General features: G+C 48.9%; 1 long non-coding RNA gene across 1 annotated transcript in view; it reads right to left on the bottom strand.

Moving 5' to 3' along the window:
• Positions 1 to 611: 611 nt before the first annotated feature.
• The window catches only part of LOC107966860 (uncharacterized), a 41,547-nt gene continuing 29,103 nt past the window's right edge, over positions 612 to 13,055 (bottom strand). Inside the window, exons 3-5 of the long non-coding RNA XR_001706893.4 lie at positions 6,260 to 6,415; positions 5,121 to 5,287; positions 612 to 1,244 (exon numbers count right to left, since the gene is read on the bottom strand). This is a non-coding gene — a long non-coding RNA (uncharacterized LOC107966860). The remainder of the gene's footprint in view (positions 1,245 to 5,120; positions 5,288 to 6,259; positions 6,416 to 13,055) is intronic.

Here is a 13,055-nt window from a genome sequence, read left to right as displayed (position 1 = left end):
ATACAAAAATTAGCCGGGCATGGTACTGTGCACCTGTCGTCCCAGCTACTGGGAGGCTGAGGCAGGAGAATCACTTGAACTCAGGAGGCAGACATTGTAGTGAGCCGCGATTGCACCACTGCACTCCAGCCTGAGTGACAAAGTGAGACCCCATTTCAAAATAATAACAATAATAATAATAATAATTTAAAAAAGGATAAGGAAGTAGGCAAAGCAAATTGCCTAGTTACACCCTTGGAAAAGTGGAACAGCTAGGGATCAAAGCCAAGACTACTAGAGCTGAGAACTAAACAGACTCCCTGAGATGGCAGAAACACAGCAGTTCCGAAGTGATGAGCTGGGATTCTTACCCTCAGAGTTCCTAAATAACCAATAAACACCAAATGAATAATGATTCTGTCACACACTTTTTTGCTAATTCTTTTTTTTAAAAAATCTTTGGTTTTTTGTTTGTTTGTTTTTGAGGCAAGGTCTCACTCTGTCACCCAGGCTGGAGTGCAGTGGTGAGATCTTGGCTTACCACAACCACCACCTCCCAGGCTCAAGCGATCCTCCCACTTCAACCTCCTGAGTACCTGGGACTACAGGTGCAAGTCACCACCAACCCTGGCTAATTTTTGTATTTTTTTGTAGAGACGGGGTTTCGCCAAGCTTTGGGAGCCTGGAGCTTTTATAATAGACAATAAGCCTACCTGAACTTTGACTAGGTGGACATCAAAAGTAGGAAAAAGTCTCAGATGCTCCACAGTTCTTGAACATTTCCTCCATCCTGGAACAGCAGAAACTCCCCTGGACTGAAAGTTCCAGTAAGGTCTCTCTAGGAGGTGTCACCCATGGCAACGACAGCTGTGAGGTCATTGCCTCTGACACTTCCTTCACCACTAGTCATCCCAAGAGGAAAACAATAAGAGGGAGGAAAAGAAACTCTTACAGGTGGAAGAATAAAAAATAAAAATAATGCTGTTGATGGTGATGAGGAGGATGAGGATAGTGATGTCAACAAGGAAGAGAACAGCAAGGTGGATGATGATGATGACAAAGGGCTGATGATGACAGTGATGAGGCTGATGATGACGTTGATGAGGCTGATGATGACGTTGATGAGGTTGATGATGATGACAATAAGGCTGATGATGTCGATGAGGATTATAGTGATGACAATAATTTCCAGACCAGCCACCATTTGCTGAGCTCTTCCTGCCTGGTGAGCACACACGTTGTTTCACTGAATATTCATAATATGCCTGCAAGGTAAAAAACTCCATATTCTCTCACTTCCTTTAAAAATCTTTATCCTACTCTGTCTTTTTAAACCGCCACTCTTTGCCAATTACAATATGTAATCTCGACCCCAACAACACATTCCTGGGCCCCTTACCTTGGTCTATTTTTTCCCCACTACACTGATCACCTTCTAACATGCTATGTGGCTTACTATGTTTATTGTTGATGGTCTCTCTCTCCCAGCTGGAATGGAAGCTCCATGAGAACCTGGATTTTTGTGTGTTTTATTCACTGTTGCATGCCAAATATGCAAAAGGGTGCCTGGTCATAACAGACCTTCAAAAAATGTTAAATACATGAATGAACTTAGCTTTATGTGTTTTGGGGAAATGTCACAACCTCCCCGGACTTTAGATTCCATGGCCTTAAAATGAGAGCTTGGCGGCGTCTATGGCTTGACCCATTCCTGAAATCCTGGAGCTCCACAGATGTCTGTGCATTAATCTTCCTATATCATTACATGACAGAGTCATCATTTTACTTTTGTCAACTGTTTCAGGTTGGATTTTATTCCTTAATCAGTCACTCATTCATTTAACCAATTAAGCATTTTCGAGTTCTTCTGGACCTAAGCACTGTCAGTGAGCAGTTCCAGCAGACACCAGGAGCACGTGGGGTGGAAGTGGTGCTTGTCATAATGAGGTTCTGAAATTCTGACAGGTGAGAGAGAGCTGCCACCTCCCCAGCTGGCTTCAGCTGTGCAGGAAGTGTGGAGCCAGGAGGCCCTCAGAACCTTTTGTTTCCATGGATTTGAGGTACTCAGGAGTCACAGGGCCTGGGTTTTGTCGGGTCTTTGGCTCTGGGTTCTCTTTCCTTCTCAATCCCCCACTTTTATTGCCCCCTACTGACACACATTCATCTTACTTTTAAGCAGATGTCTATCTCATTGACACACTGAATTTGGATATGGTTGCACACTGGAGCAGAAGGAGGTGAGGGTTTAGGGTTCTGGTGTGCAGTAGGATATTCAATTCAACCGTCACATAGATAAAGAAACTCCTGAATGCACGGCTCTGTTCTGAGTGTTGGGAATACAAAGATGGCTCAAGGTGCAGTATCAGCCATCACAGGCTCGTAGTGGGAGGCAGGTTTATAAGTAAAGAATCCACTTTGGGAGGCTGAGACGGGCAGATCATGAGGTCAGGAGATCGAGACCATACTAGCTAACACAGTGAAACCCCGTCTCTACTAAAAATACAAAAAAATTAGCTGGGCGTGGTGGCGGGTCCTGTAGTCTCAGCTACTCAGGAGGCTGAGGCAGGAGAATGGCGTGAACCTAGGAGGCCGAGCTTGCAGTGAGCCGAGATCGCGCCACTGCACTCCAGCCTGAGCAACACAGCGAGACTCCGTCTCAAAAAAATAAAATAAAATAAAATAAAATAAAATAAAATAAAATAAAATAAAAGTAAAGAATCACAAAACAACACCGTGAGTGCTTGATCTTGCATGGGGTAATGTCATTCAGAGAAGAGAGACAGCCAGGGAGCATGCTTCTGCCAGGACATCCACCATAGTCCACAAGAAGGGATTTTCAAGATAGGTCTCAAAAAAGTGATTCGCAGATTGCCAAGTGGGGAAGTGTGGTGGGGAGGACAAAAAGTGGTCCAATAAAGGGAGTCAGTGGCTGTGAAGGCCTGGAGAGCTTGCCAGGCTCAGAGGATATGTACTTGGTGTGGAGCTGGAGCACAGGGGAGGTAAGAAGGAGGCTCCATCCCTGGGATTCAGCCCAGCATGTGTCACATAATGGTGCCTAATAAATATTGATTGAAAGAGTAGATGAAGAAATAAAATGGGAAGAAAATACCTGCCACACAGAAGAGTTGCAAATTTTAAGACCCTATCTTGTTTACCCATCAGGCTCCTCTGTTGAGAATTCAGGTCCCTTGAGACAAAGTCTGGGTCATGCTCTCTACAGAGCCTCAGTTTCCAGCTCAGGCCTGGCAACCTGGGCCCTTGCACAGAAGACACAGGGAGGGTGACATGTCTCCCTCTGTGCCTGTCCATGCAAAGCTACCCTTGGCAGGCCTGGGGGCTTTCAGGGGCCTGTGGAGCAGGGAGTAACGCCATTCAGTGAAGAGACGCAGGCAGCAAAGTTCTTGGTTCTTTCACAGTTCACTTGACAGAGACCACACATTTTATGGTGTCCGGGGCCCCGCATGGTCAAGCTCTGAGCTGGTTAGGTTGGCGACTGCAGCAGCTGCACTATAAATTAGGATGTGTGATGGGTTTTCCAATCCCCAATTTCCTCTCCCCTTAAATGAGACAGAGACTCCACCTAGCCCAGAGTTAGTCACCATTTGGACTGGAAGCCTAACTTAAGGGACCCCCAGGCTAGGAAGCAGGTTACATTCTATTTATTGCTCACTAAGCTCCTCTTAATATCCTGGTCAGTACAGAACAGAGCTGGGTATGCACTCAGGGGAAATGGCAACAGATGGAAATCTCCACCCCCTTGTGGAGGCTGGAATCTCTTTGGCTGAAAATAGGAAGGGATGGGATCCTGGGTGGTTATGGGTTGTCTCCCCACCACCCAGGAGGAGGCGAGCTAGCAGCTGTCCCCACCGGCCCATGTGCCCCTGGGAAGGGGAGAACAGCGCTGGGAGGACAACAGCCAGAGGACTCAGGCTGCCTGAGTCTAATCCTAGAGCTGCCACAAGCTGGATCCCTGGATAGTCACTGCCTATGTTGGGCCTCAGTTTCCCCCTCTGTGCAATGAATGGGTCAGGTTAGACAACCTCCAAGGCTCATTCTGGCTTTGGAATTGAATGAACCCTTGGGCAGTGACTGAGGTGCTAGAGAGTATTTGGTGCACAGAGACAGCACACGGTCTGCTTCTCAGCAAGGGCTGCCTCTTGCTTTCACCAGGTGTGACAGTGCCACTGAATGGGGCTGCACTGGCTGGAATAAGCCACCATGGAGGTGGAGGGTGATGGCAAGATGGTGTGCTGCCCAAACCTCCAAGCCTAGCATCTGTTGGAGCCTGGGGGAGGGGTGAGCAGCAATCAGGCAGGTGGAGAAGGCACTCGGGGAGACCGGGGAGCCCTGGGTGCTGGCTCCAGGAACCCATATCAGCAGCGCCTCTGACTTGGGACAACAAAGAGTGGGGGCAGGCCGGGCGCGGTGGCTCAAGCCTGTAATTCCAGCACTTTGGGAGGCCGAGGCAGGCAGATCACGAGGTCAGGAGATCAAGATCATCCTGGCTAACACGGTGAAACCCCATCTCTACTAAAAATACAAAAAATTAGCCGGGCGTGGTGGCGGGTGCCTGTAGTCCCAGCTACTCGGGAGGCTGAGGCAGGAGAATGGCATGAACCCGGGAGGCGAAGCTTGCAGTGAGCCAAGATCATGCCACAGCCTGGGCGACAGAGCAAGACTCCGTCTCAAAAAAAAAAAAAAAAAAAAAAAAAAAGGGTGGGGGGCGGAGCAGGGGGAGACTGCTCCTGGGAAAGCATCATGGGGAGGGGTCGCCATTAGTTACCTAGAAAACAAGTTGGCTTTGGGGCCTGTGTCAGGGACTTTCCAGGCCCACCGTCCCCACCTCTGGTGGCTTCCCATGTGGGGAAGCTGTGTTCTACTCAACAGCATCTGCACTTTCTGAAATGTATGTCTAAAAACTGGGCACCCCTCATTAGAAAGCCTTGGGGGAGAGGAGTAGTGGAGACTCAGCTGCCTTTCCTTGCCCATTAACCTTGAGTCCAGGTAGGAGCACAAGGCCCACTGGCCGAGCAGGTTCTGGGGACCGCCCTGCGTGCAGGAGCTCTCTGTGTAGCATAAAGCCATGTGGGTGAAGCCTGAGCCCCATCCCGCCTTGGTCTTCCCATTACATTTGTTCTCACCTTAATTCTGGGCCAGGGGTGCAGGCAGGAATGTGTTCCCTGGTGGAATGTGCTGGGGGCCCCCTAGGCTGCTGGTGTCCACCCCCAATGTGAAGGGCCTGGTTGGGTCTGCAGTCCCCTCTTTCAGTGGAAAGTTTCTTCGTCTTCACCTCTGCTCCTTTCTGTCACTGTTTTGATCAAACACATGTAATTTATGGACTATGATATACTGCACTTCAGAATTGATTTTTGTGCTCAACTGGTGTAAAACATTTTTGGTGACTAATGCCTCCGGGTGAGATATTTTTTCGTTATTGATGTGTGCATGGGGCTTTTGTCCCTACATCGTGGGGACTTCTGGCCAGGGTCACTCCCTGGTTCCCCGCAGCAGGAACACTCAGCCAAAGGCAAGGCAGCCTTTTGAACTAAAGAAAATATTAATTTAAGACATTGTTTCAACATGAAATTACAGGAGCCTTCAGAACTCCCTGTTAGTTTGATTCAGGGCTGAGTTGCGCATAGTGTCTTTAGGGCGAAGATTGGCCAATTTACAAAAAGTTTGTTGCCAGTGAACTAACAGAAAGAATTCTGCAAGGGCCCCCAGAGCTTCAATTCCCTCACACAATCATTTCCAGCTGATTTGCCTGGAAAATGTCTTGTTGGAGAAAGAAAAGCAAAAATAGCCCTGTTGCATCTTTGCTATCAAACCCAGCTGGGCAGTTACTGGTTTGTTATTCCTGAAGCAAGAACTGGGCCTTGTGGTCTGCCAAGTGTGAATGCACTTATGAGACCATAGGAACAAATGGATGTTGAGGATTCCTGGAAAATATGAATCCTGTGGTCATGATACATGTGATATTCCAACAAGAGCTCCCACTAATCCAGTGCCATGTACCTTGGGAAACCTGTGGTCAAAGTGGCATTAGTCCCATTTTACAGATTAAAAAACTGAGGCCCAGGTCCTTCAGATAGGAAGGGGGTGGTAGAGGTGAAAGTCCAAGTGTTCCTGACCCCAAGCCACACACTGTCTCTTTGCACCAGGCTGCCTGCCTGCCTTGGCTGGGCTGTCCTCTGATGCCAGGATGGCCCAAGCTTCCCTCCCAGCTGAGTTCATATACACAACTCAGCAAACAGTTCCCATCCCCTTCTGCTCCTCTTACTGGGCAGGGGTTAGTCATTGGGAATGCAAATCTGAAGGGTAGGTTTGCAGCTTCGGACTTCATAGGGAGTTTGGTGAGCAGAGTCCACGTATTCATCAGGCACAGGGCTCAGGACAACCTTTAAGGGTCCATGAAAGTGTTTTCATTTTTATTTATCTTAAAATTCAAAGAAAGAAAGAAATATATGAATAATGAATGCATAATAACACATCAAGCCTGGGTTATATTCATCTTTAAACCAATGCAGTTGTAAAACAAAATGCTAATTTTTTTATGGAGAAAGGGTTTCTGAAGACAAAAATGTCTAGGGCCCCTAAGTCATAACACAGCCCAGACCAGGAGGCAGGACAAGTAGAGGCATGGCCCTGGGTGTCACGTTGAGCACATGGGGCAGGTGCACAAAGAGGTTTGGTAAGTACCATGGATCTGGGCTCCTGAATGCTGGGTTGGCCTCCCATTCCCCAAACCCTTCTCCTCCCCCAGTGCTGAAGAGCTTCCCTGGATAAAGGAGAGAGGCCTAGAGCCCCCACAGAGCAGACAACCTCTGCACAGGGTCTTTGGCATCCTAGAAGGCCCTGGTTCCTCACCCTCTGGCTTTTCCACTCACCAATCCCACCAGGAAATGAGGTTAACCTTGAGGGGGGCTGAGACAGATGCCTCCAAAGAAGCCAGTCCTGACCCCATGCAAGCTGCTCACCCCCACCATAGGGACAGTCCTTCCCCCACAAAACCTGCTCATCCCCACTGTAAGGGACAGTCCTGACCCCACACAAGCTGCCTATCCCCACCATAAGGGACCACGTGGCACTTCATCTTCTTAGCTAATGGCAAATAACAGCATCTTAGAGATCACCTACAAAACCCCCTCATTTCACAGATGGGGAAACTGAGGTCCCATGGGGAAAGGAACTCAGTCAAGAGGAGCCGTCTCTGCATTTCTAGAAGACCCTCTCCTTCCATATCCCTGCCTGCAGAAGATTAGCCTCCATTTCACACGGATCTTTTAGTGATGGCTGCTTGGGCTCATCAGAAAGGCTTCCTGGCAAACAAAATAAAACAAAGTGAGTCACTGTCTTTTATCCCCTGCCCGCATTCACATCTTCCTGTCAGGCAGAGTGCTGAGCCCAGGGCCCTCCAGCGGGTGTGGGGACCAGAGGCTCCGATGACATAATCAGGGATGGGGCACTTTCTCCACAGGTGCCATTTATTTTCAAGCACCCGTTCGATCCCTGCCGAGGGATGAAAACCACAGTGTCAACTGCCTTCAACTCCACTCCTTTGGAGGCCCGTTTGGTATTAACATCAAAGCATTCTGCATATTTATCATTCCTCCCTCGGCATTAAGCAAGACGTCTGACAGGCACACAAAAGCGCCATAGTTTCCACTTGGACTCCAGAAAGGCATCAGCAGGTTCAAACCCAAGTTGAAAATTCCCTCAAATAGGTATATTTTCTTTACTGGAAACCTGGGAAGGATTATCACTTAGCATCCTCTCCAAAATCAATTTACGTCCACTTACCAGTCGCTTCTGGTATAAAATAAAGGAGCTTATGATTCATCATTCAGGATTTAATCAGTGACACCCAGCTAGCTCTGATTAGAACATTTCTGGGGTGGAGGATGGGATAATAGACAATACCCTGTCTTTGGTCTTACGTTTTTTTCAAGAGCAATCATGCCTACTCTTTGAAATATAATGGGAACATGTTAAAATATAGATTCAAGTAGTATCTGACAAAGGAAAATATTCAACACTGGTTGTGCTCAAAGTACTGAAGTTTTCTTTGAAAAGTTAAGAAAAGGGCAGCAATCTGGAACTTTGGGAAAACAATAAGCATGCATTTGTTCATGAAAGAAACATGAATAGAAACAATTTCTATCATGAGTGATAATTTTCTTACTCCACATCAAAACTTTATCCTGATTATTGATATGTCCATGTATGTGTTGGCTTTGCCTCCAGTGACAGCAAACAAAGCTTGTATAACTTTCAGGTTTTTTTTTTTTTAGTGTGCTGGTGGACTCTTTAATGTACTAGAACCTAGCAGGGGGAGCCCTAACGAGGGGCTTCCCGGCTCATGCATCTGAGCACTGATCCTCGATGCTATAGCTTTTATCCTCTGCTCATGGTGGGATCCATGATTTCCAGGTGATTGACAAGAGCTGTGAGTGTTTCAGTAAGGTGCTTGGGTTTCCTAAGGAAGCTGCGTTTGAATACGACCCAGCTGTAGACTGTGGCCACAGTGGCTTTTGCCAGTAATGCTGCCAGTGGCTGAGTGCAGCACCTTCACTCTAAAGATGAGGGAACAAAAAATCAGAGCAGAGATGGGACCACCCAGCTCACCTTGCTGGAGAGAAACAGACTGAACCTACTCCCACTTGCAGCCCTGACCATCAGAGAACCCTCATCCTGCATGAGCACCCATCCAAGCAGCTCCCTGGGCAAGATGTTTTGGTGTACCTTAGAGATGAGGAAGCAAGAGACCCTGAAGGAGTGATTTTCCCAAAGCCACAAGCTAAGTTGGCTGAAGAGCAGGGCTAAATTCCATTTGTCTGTGACCCTGTTGGGAGGTCACCAGGCTCCACAGGCTCAGCCACAAATGTGGAATATCCTAACAAGGGAACAAGGGAGGCAGGCAAGGCTCAGAGAGCAAAGCCACCAAGGACCCCAACGCCAGCTGTTCACTCATTCATTCGTGCAATAAATATTAACTGAGTACTTGATATATAACCAGCACTGGGTAAAGCCCTAAGGCTATGAAGAAGGAGAGGACATGGGTCTTGCCCTTGTGGACATCCCAAATTACTGGGGGAGACAGGCACATAACAGAGAGCGCCAGTGAAGTTACGCATGAACCAGGGGCAGGAAGTTTCTCTGCAGTAATCCTGGGAAGAGCACGAGGAACTTGGCCGTGGTCGGCCAGAGAAGCCACACAGCACAGAAGGGAGCTGGGGCTGAAGGGGGAAGGAGTTTGCCAACAGCAGGAAGGGAAAAGCATTCAGGAAATGGCCTGTACAAAGGCCCAGAGGCAGGGATGGACTCAGCTACCCAGAGAATGGGCAAAAGTTCTGTTGAGACCCAGTCAAGGAAGCTCAGGCAAGGAGCGGTTACAGAGAAATCCCCAAATCTCAGTAGCTCTGCCCAGCAAGGTCTTCCGTCTTGGTCTGATCTGGTGGTCCTCATCCGCCTGAAACATGTCATGGCCTTTGAGGCTTCTGTGGCAGGGGCTGGGGACACAGCTCTCAACTGTCATGGCCTGGAAGTGTCATGGGTCACTTTCTCCCATCGCCCATTGGCCAGAGCTAGTCATATGACCCAACCTAACTGCAGGAGATGCTGGGAAATGCAGGCAGTGGGTACATGGATATTTGGTAAGTGCCGCAGTTTTCCAGCAGAATGTGTTAGGAGGAAGGCATAAGGGGGATAGAGGGGGGCACGTGGGAAGTGGTGAGAACTAAGTCAGTCAGATCGTAAAGCGTCTTGAGGAGAAACTGAGCCCAGAGAGGTAGCTCAACCTGCCCACAGTCATCTAGAATGTGGCCTCCTGACCTCCAGGCCACTGCCCTTTCCATATCCACAAGAGTCCAAAGCCAGAGGAGCAAGCCCTCTGAGTGGCCAGCACGGGTGTCACCTGTCACTGCAGACAGAGCAAAGGACGTGACAGCGTCTCCTCTCCAGAGCAGCCTCGGGGGCCATGGGCGGATTTTGGATGTCTTCCCCCACCAGGTGAAATGGACCACGGATTGTTTCCTGGTCCATTCTAGCACACTGCAGTTTCACCTTCTCCCATAGGGGCAGCCCAGACCCTGGAGCCAGGCGGTTTGGGTTCAAATCCCAGTTTTGCCACAAACTAGCTGGGTAAATTTGGGTAATTTGCTTAACTTCTCCATGCCTCAGCCCTTCTTTGATAAAACAAAGATAATTGCATCACCTACCTTCAAGGAGATTTTATTATTTGCAAAGCAATAGCTAAATACCTGGCTTCCATGGCATTTGAGTGCTCTAGAAGGTACCTTCCGTGCATTGTTTCATGTAACCTTCACTTCAAATCTGAGGCAGGTGGTTTAATAGCCCATTTTACAGACAAAGAGACAGAGCCATATCAGGCCAGTGGCAGTTGAATTTGGAACTTGGGGCTACCTGATGCAAAGCTATTATTCTTTCCACAAAGCCCCAATACCCGGGGACACTGGCTGGCTGGGAGGTCAAGCTTGTCTGGGGTCTTGCACCTTTCTTGTATGGCCTGGTGCAGCCCTGGGCCTCTCTGAGTCTCAAATCACAGACTTCCTAACACTCCAGACCAACTTGCTCTCTTTCTTCTTCCAGCTGAGGTACCAAGCGTTGCCCCTTAAGAAGGTTTCAGAAGTTGACTTCTTTACAAAGCACATGAATGACCCCGCTCCTCATCCTAACCTCAGGCCCTTGGGTCTTACTGAACAAAATCCTCTGCCATCCTTCCTGATTTCTGTCCCACGATCCCCTATACTTTGCTGGGCTTTGACCTGCCTCTTTAAAATTTGCAATTACCAATAATTCCCTTTGTTGCACCCAAATGTGAACCACCATATTAAATTATTAAATATAAGTGTTTCTGAAATATTTTATCTTGACATGTATCTCCGGAGTCAAATGACCCCAGGCAGTGTTCATAATTAATTTCATCAAAAGGAAAAAAAAAAGTGCCGGCAAGGGACTCCCTGAACGACTCCCTGTCCTGGAGAAATACAGCTGACACTTGGCTCGCTTCTCCTTCCCTCCCCTTCCCCAGGACTCCAGGACCAGTGAGGCTGCAGTGCTGCTATGTCCACAGGAGCCCGGAATTTCAGGCCTGGGGGGAACCCGCGTGATAATTTTGGCAGCTCTTTCTTTTTCTGGCCAAAGAAACAGGCCCAGAGAGGAGCGGTGACCTTCCCAAGGTGGCAGAGACCGAGGGCAGCAGAAAAAGCCATGGGGCTGCCCCCAGCCAGGTTACCCACCCCTCACTGTAGCTTGGCCCCCGGAAGACTCCGAAGCCACCAAATAAGGCTTCTTCCTCCTTTGTGACCTTCAGGACCAGATAGGTTCATTTAAAGGAGTAGGGGAGCAAAACTGCTTCTTAACATAAAAAATGCCCTGAAACAAAGGGCTTTTTGTACCCCTCCCCCACCAAGCTCAGAGAGAAAGAGAGATTAAGTTTGAGGAGTCACTTCCAATCAGAAAGCTACCATTTAATTACAATGCACAGGAAATTACAGAGTGAATGGGCAGACGGGTGATAAGGGACTGCCCTGCAGGATGACAGGCTTGAAATCCAACCACTTCATCACAGAGCTACTTATCACAAGAGGCTGTCTGGAAGGCTGACAATCTGATTGTACTGTCAACTCAATTCATAATTAATATATTTATCAAATTAATTACTGAAAATATCTCCCTGGCGCTCGCCATAAAACAGTGGCTAGCTTCATGGCGGGCTGGCTTCGTTTTCTGCTAATAACCGTGCTGTCAGTTTAATGAGGGCAGGGAGCGGCCCCTGTTTTGCCTGCCTGACAGACAAATTGCCCTCTTACAGGGAATGATCCCTAGAATTTAAGAGAAGAAAAGAAATATGGCATTGTTTGGTGACAGCCGCAATCGCAGGCTTGTCTCGGAAACTTTGCATCAATTCTAACATACAAGAAAGGGAGGGTAGGGGTGCTTTTGGCAGTTAAATAAATACTTTATGAATTCCTGACTGATCCCTTCATCAGAGCCTCTGGTGGAGCGGTTTCTCTGAGTCCTGAGTTAACCCCCAGCCTGGCCGGAATCTGCCAGTTGAGGTTTAGATTTGAGGACATAAAATGTAGGAGACTCTCACTCGAGGATTTTTTGTGAAGCAGAGAAGTTCCCGTGCCAAGGATTCCCAATGCACAGTGAAATCCCTTCGATGACCCCCTTCACCATTTGATCTCTGGGTGGAACAATCGTTTTCTTCCCTTCCTAGGGTGGGGAGCCAGGCCTTGAGAGGGTTTCTGAGTTGAGATCTTTCCCAGGCGAAGTCTGCTTCCTTTAGGGCTCCCAAAGATCATCTGGTGAGTCCCAAATGCATTGCACTGTGCTCTCAACTCCCAGCATCTGGGCCAGCACCAGTCACTGGGCAAAGTTGACTCTGCCAGTCACTGGCTTGCCTGCCCCTGGCTTGCCTGCCCCTGTGGATGCCCACCAGCCCAGGTGAGCCAAGACACGTGGGCCCGGGAAACGCGCGGGCAGCACGATGTAGAAAGTCCATCACTTAGCTGAATGGGGCAGTGACCCCAAGGCAGCCTCATTGATCTCTGCAGAACTTGCACCCGGGTCAGAGCCACCATGGAGAGCCACAGCGAGCAATGTTCTAGTGCAACCCGCAGGATTCCTGGAAGAGGCAGCATTTCAGGAGGTTAGCGGACTAGAAGAAACAGAGAATCTCGTTGTTCATTGTTGGTCAGCCAGGTGCTGGGTGGGCACTGGGAAGAGAATGGTTTGGACAGAGGACAGGGCCTCCGGGTGGGGAGGCTGCCACAGACTGGAGGGTGCTTTTGGAGGCCTGGGGGAGGAGAATGCTCACTCTCAGGCCCTTCAGGCCCATTTCTATTCTGGCCCCATCTGCATGCACCTCACTGAGCCACGAGGCCTATGGTTTCAAGGCTTCTTTGGTGCACCGTGACCGTAGCCTTGTGCTTGTCCTGGTCTCTGCTCTAATTGCCTCCCAAACGCCAGTCTTCTTGGCTCTCCTCATCCCTCTGTGCCTTGCTTCCCTCCTGCTCCCCAGCCCAGCCCCTCCCCTGCACAGTTCCCCC

This window comes from Pan troglodytes, chromosome 8 (assembly GCF_028858775.2).
Source record: "Pan troglodytes isolate AG18354 chromosome 8, NHGRI_mPanTro3-v2.0_pri, whole genome shotgun sequence".
In the NCBI taxonomy this organism is placed as follows: domain Eukaryota; kingdom Metazoa; phylum Chordata; class Mammalia; order Primates; family Hominidae; genus Pan; species Pan troglodytes.
The sequence above is the reverse complement of the archived record's forward strand: the minus strand, read 5'-3'. Positions and strand labels throughout refer to the sequence as shown.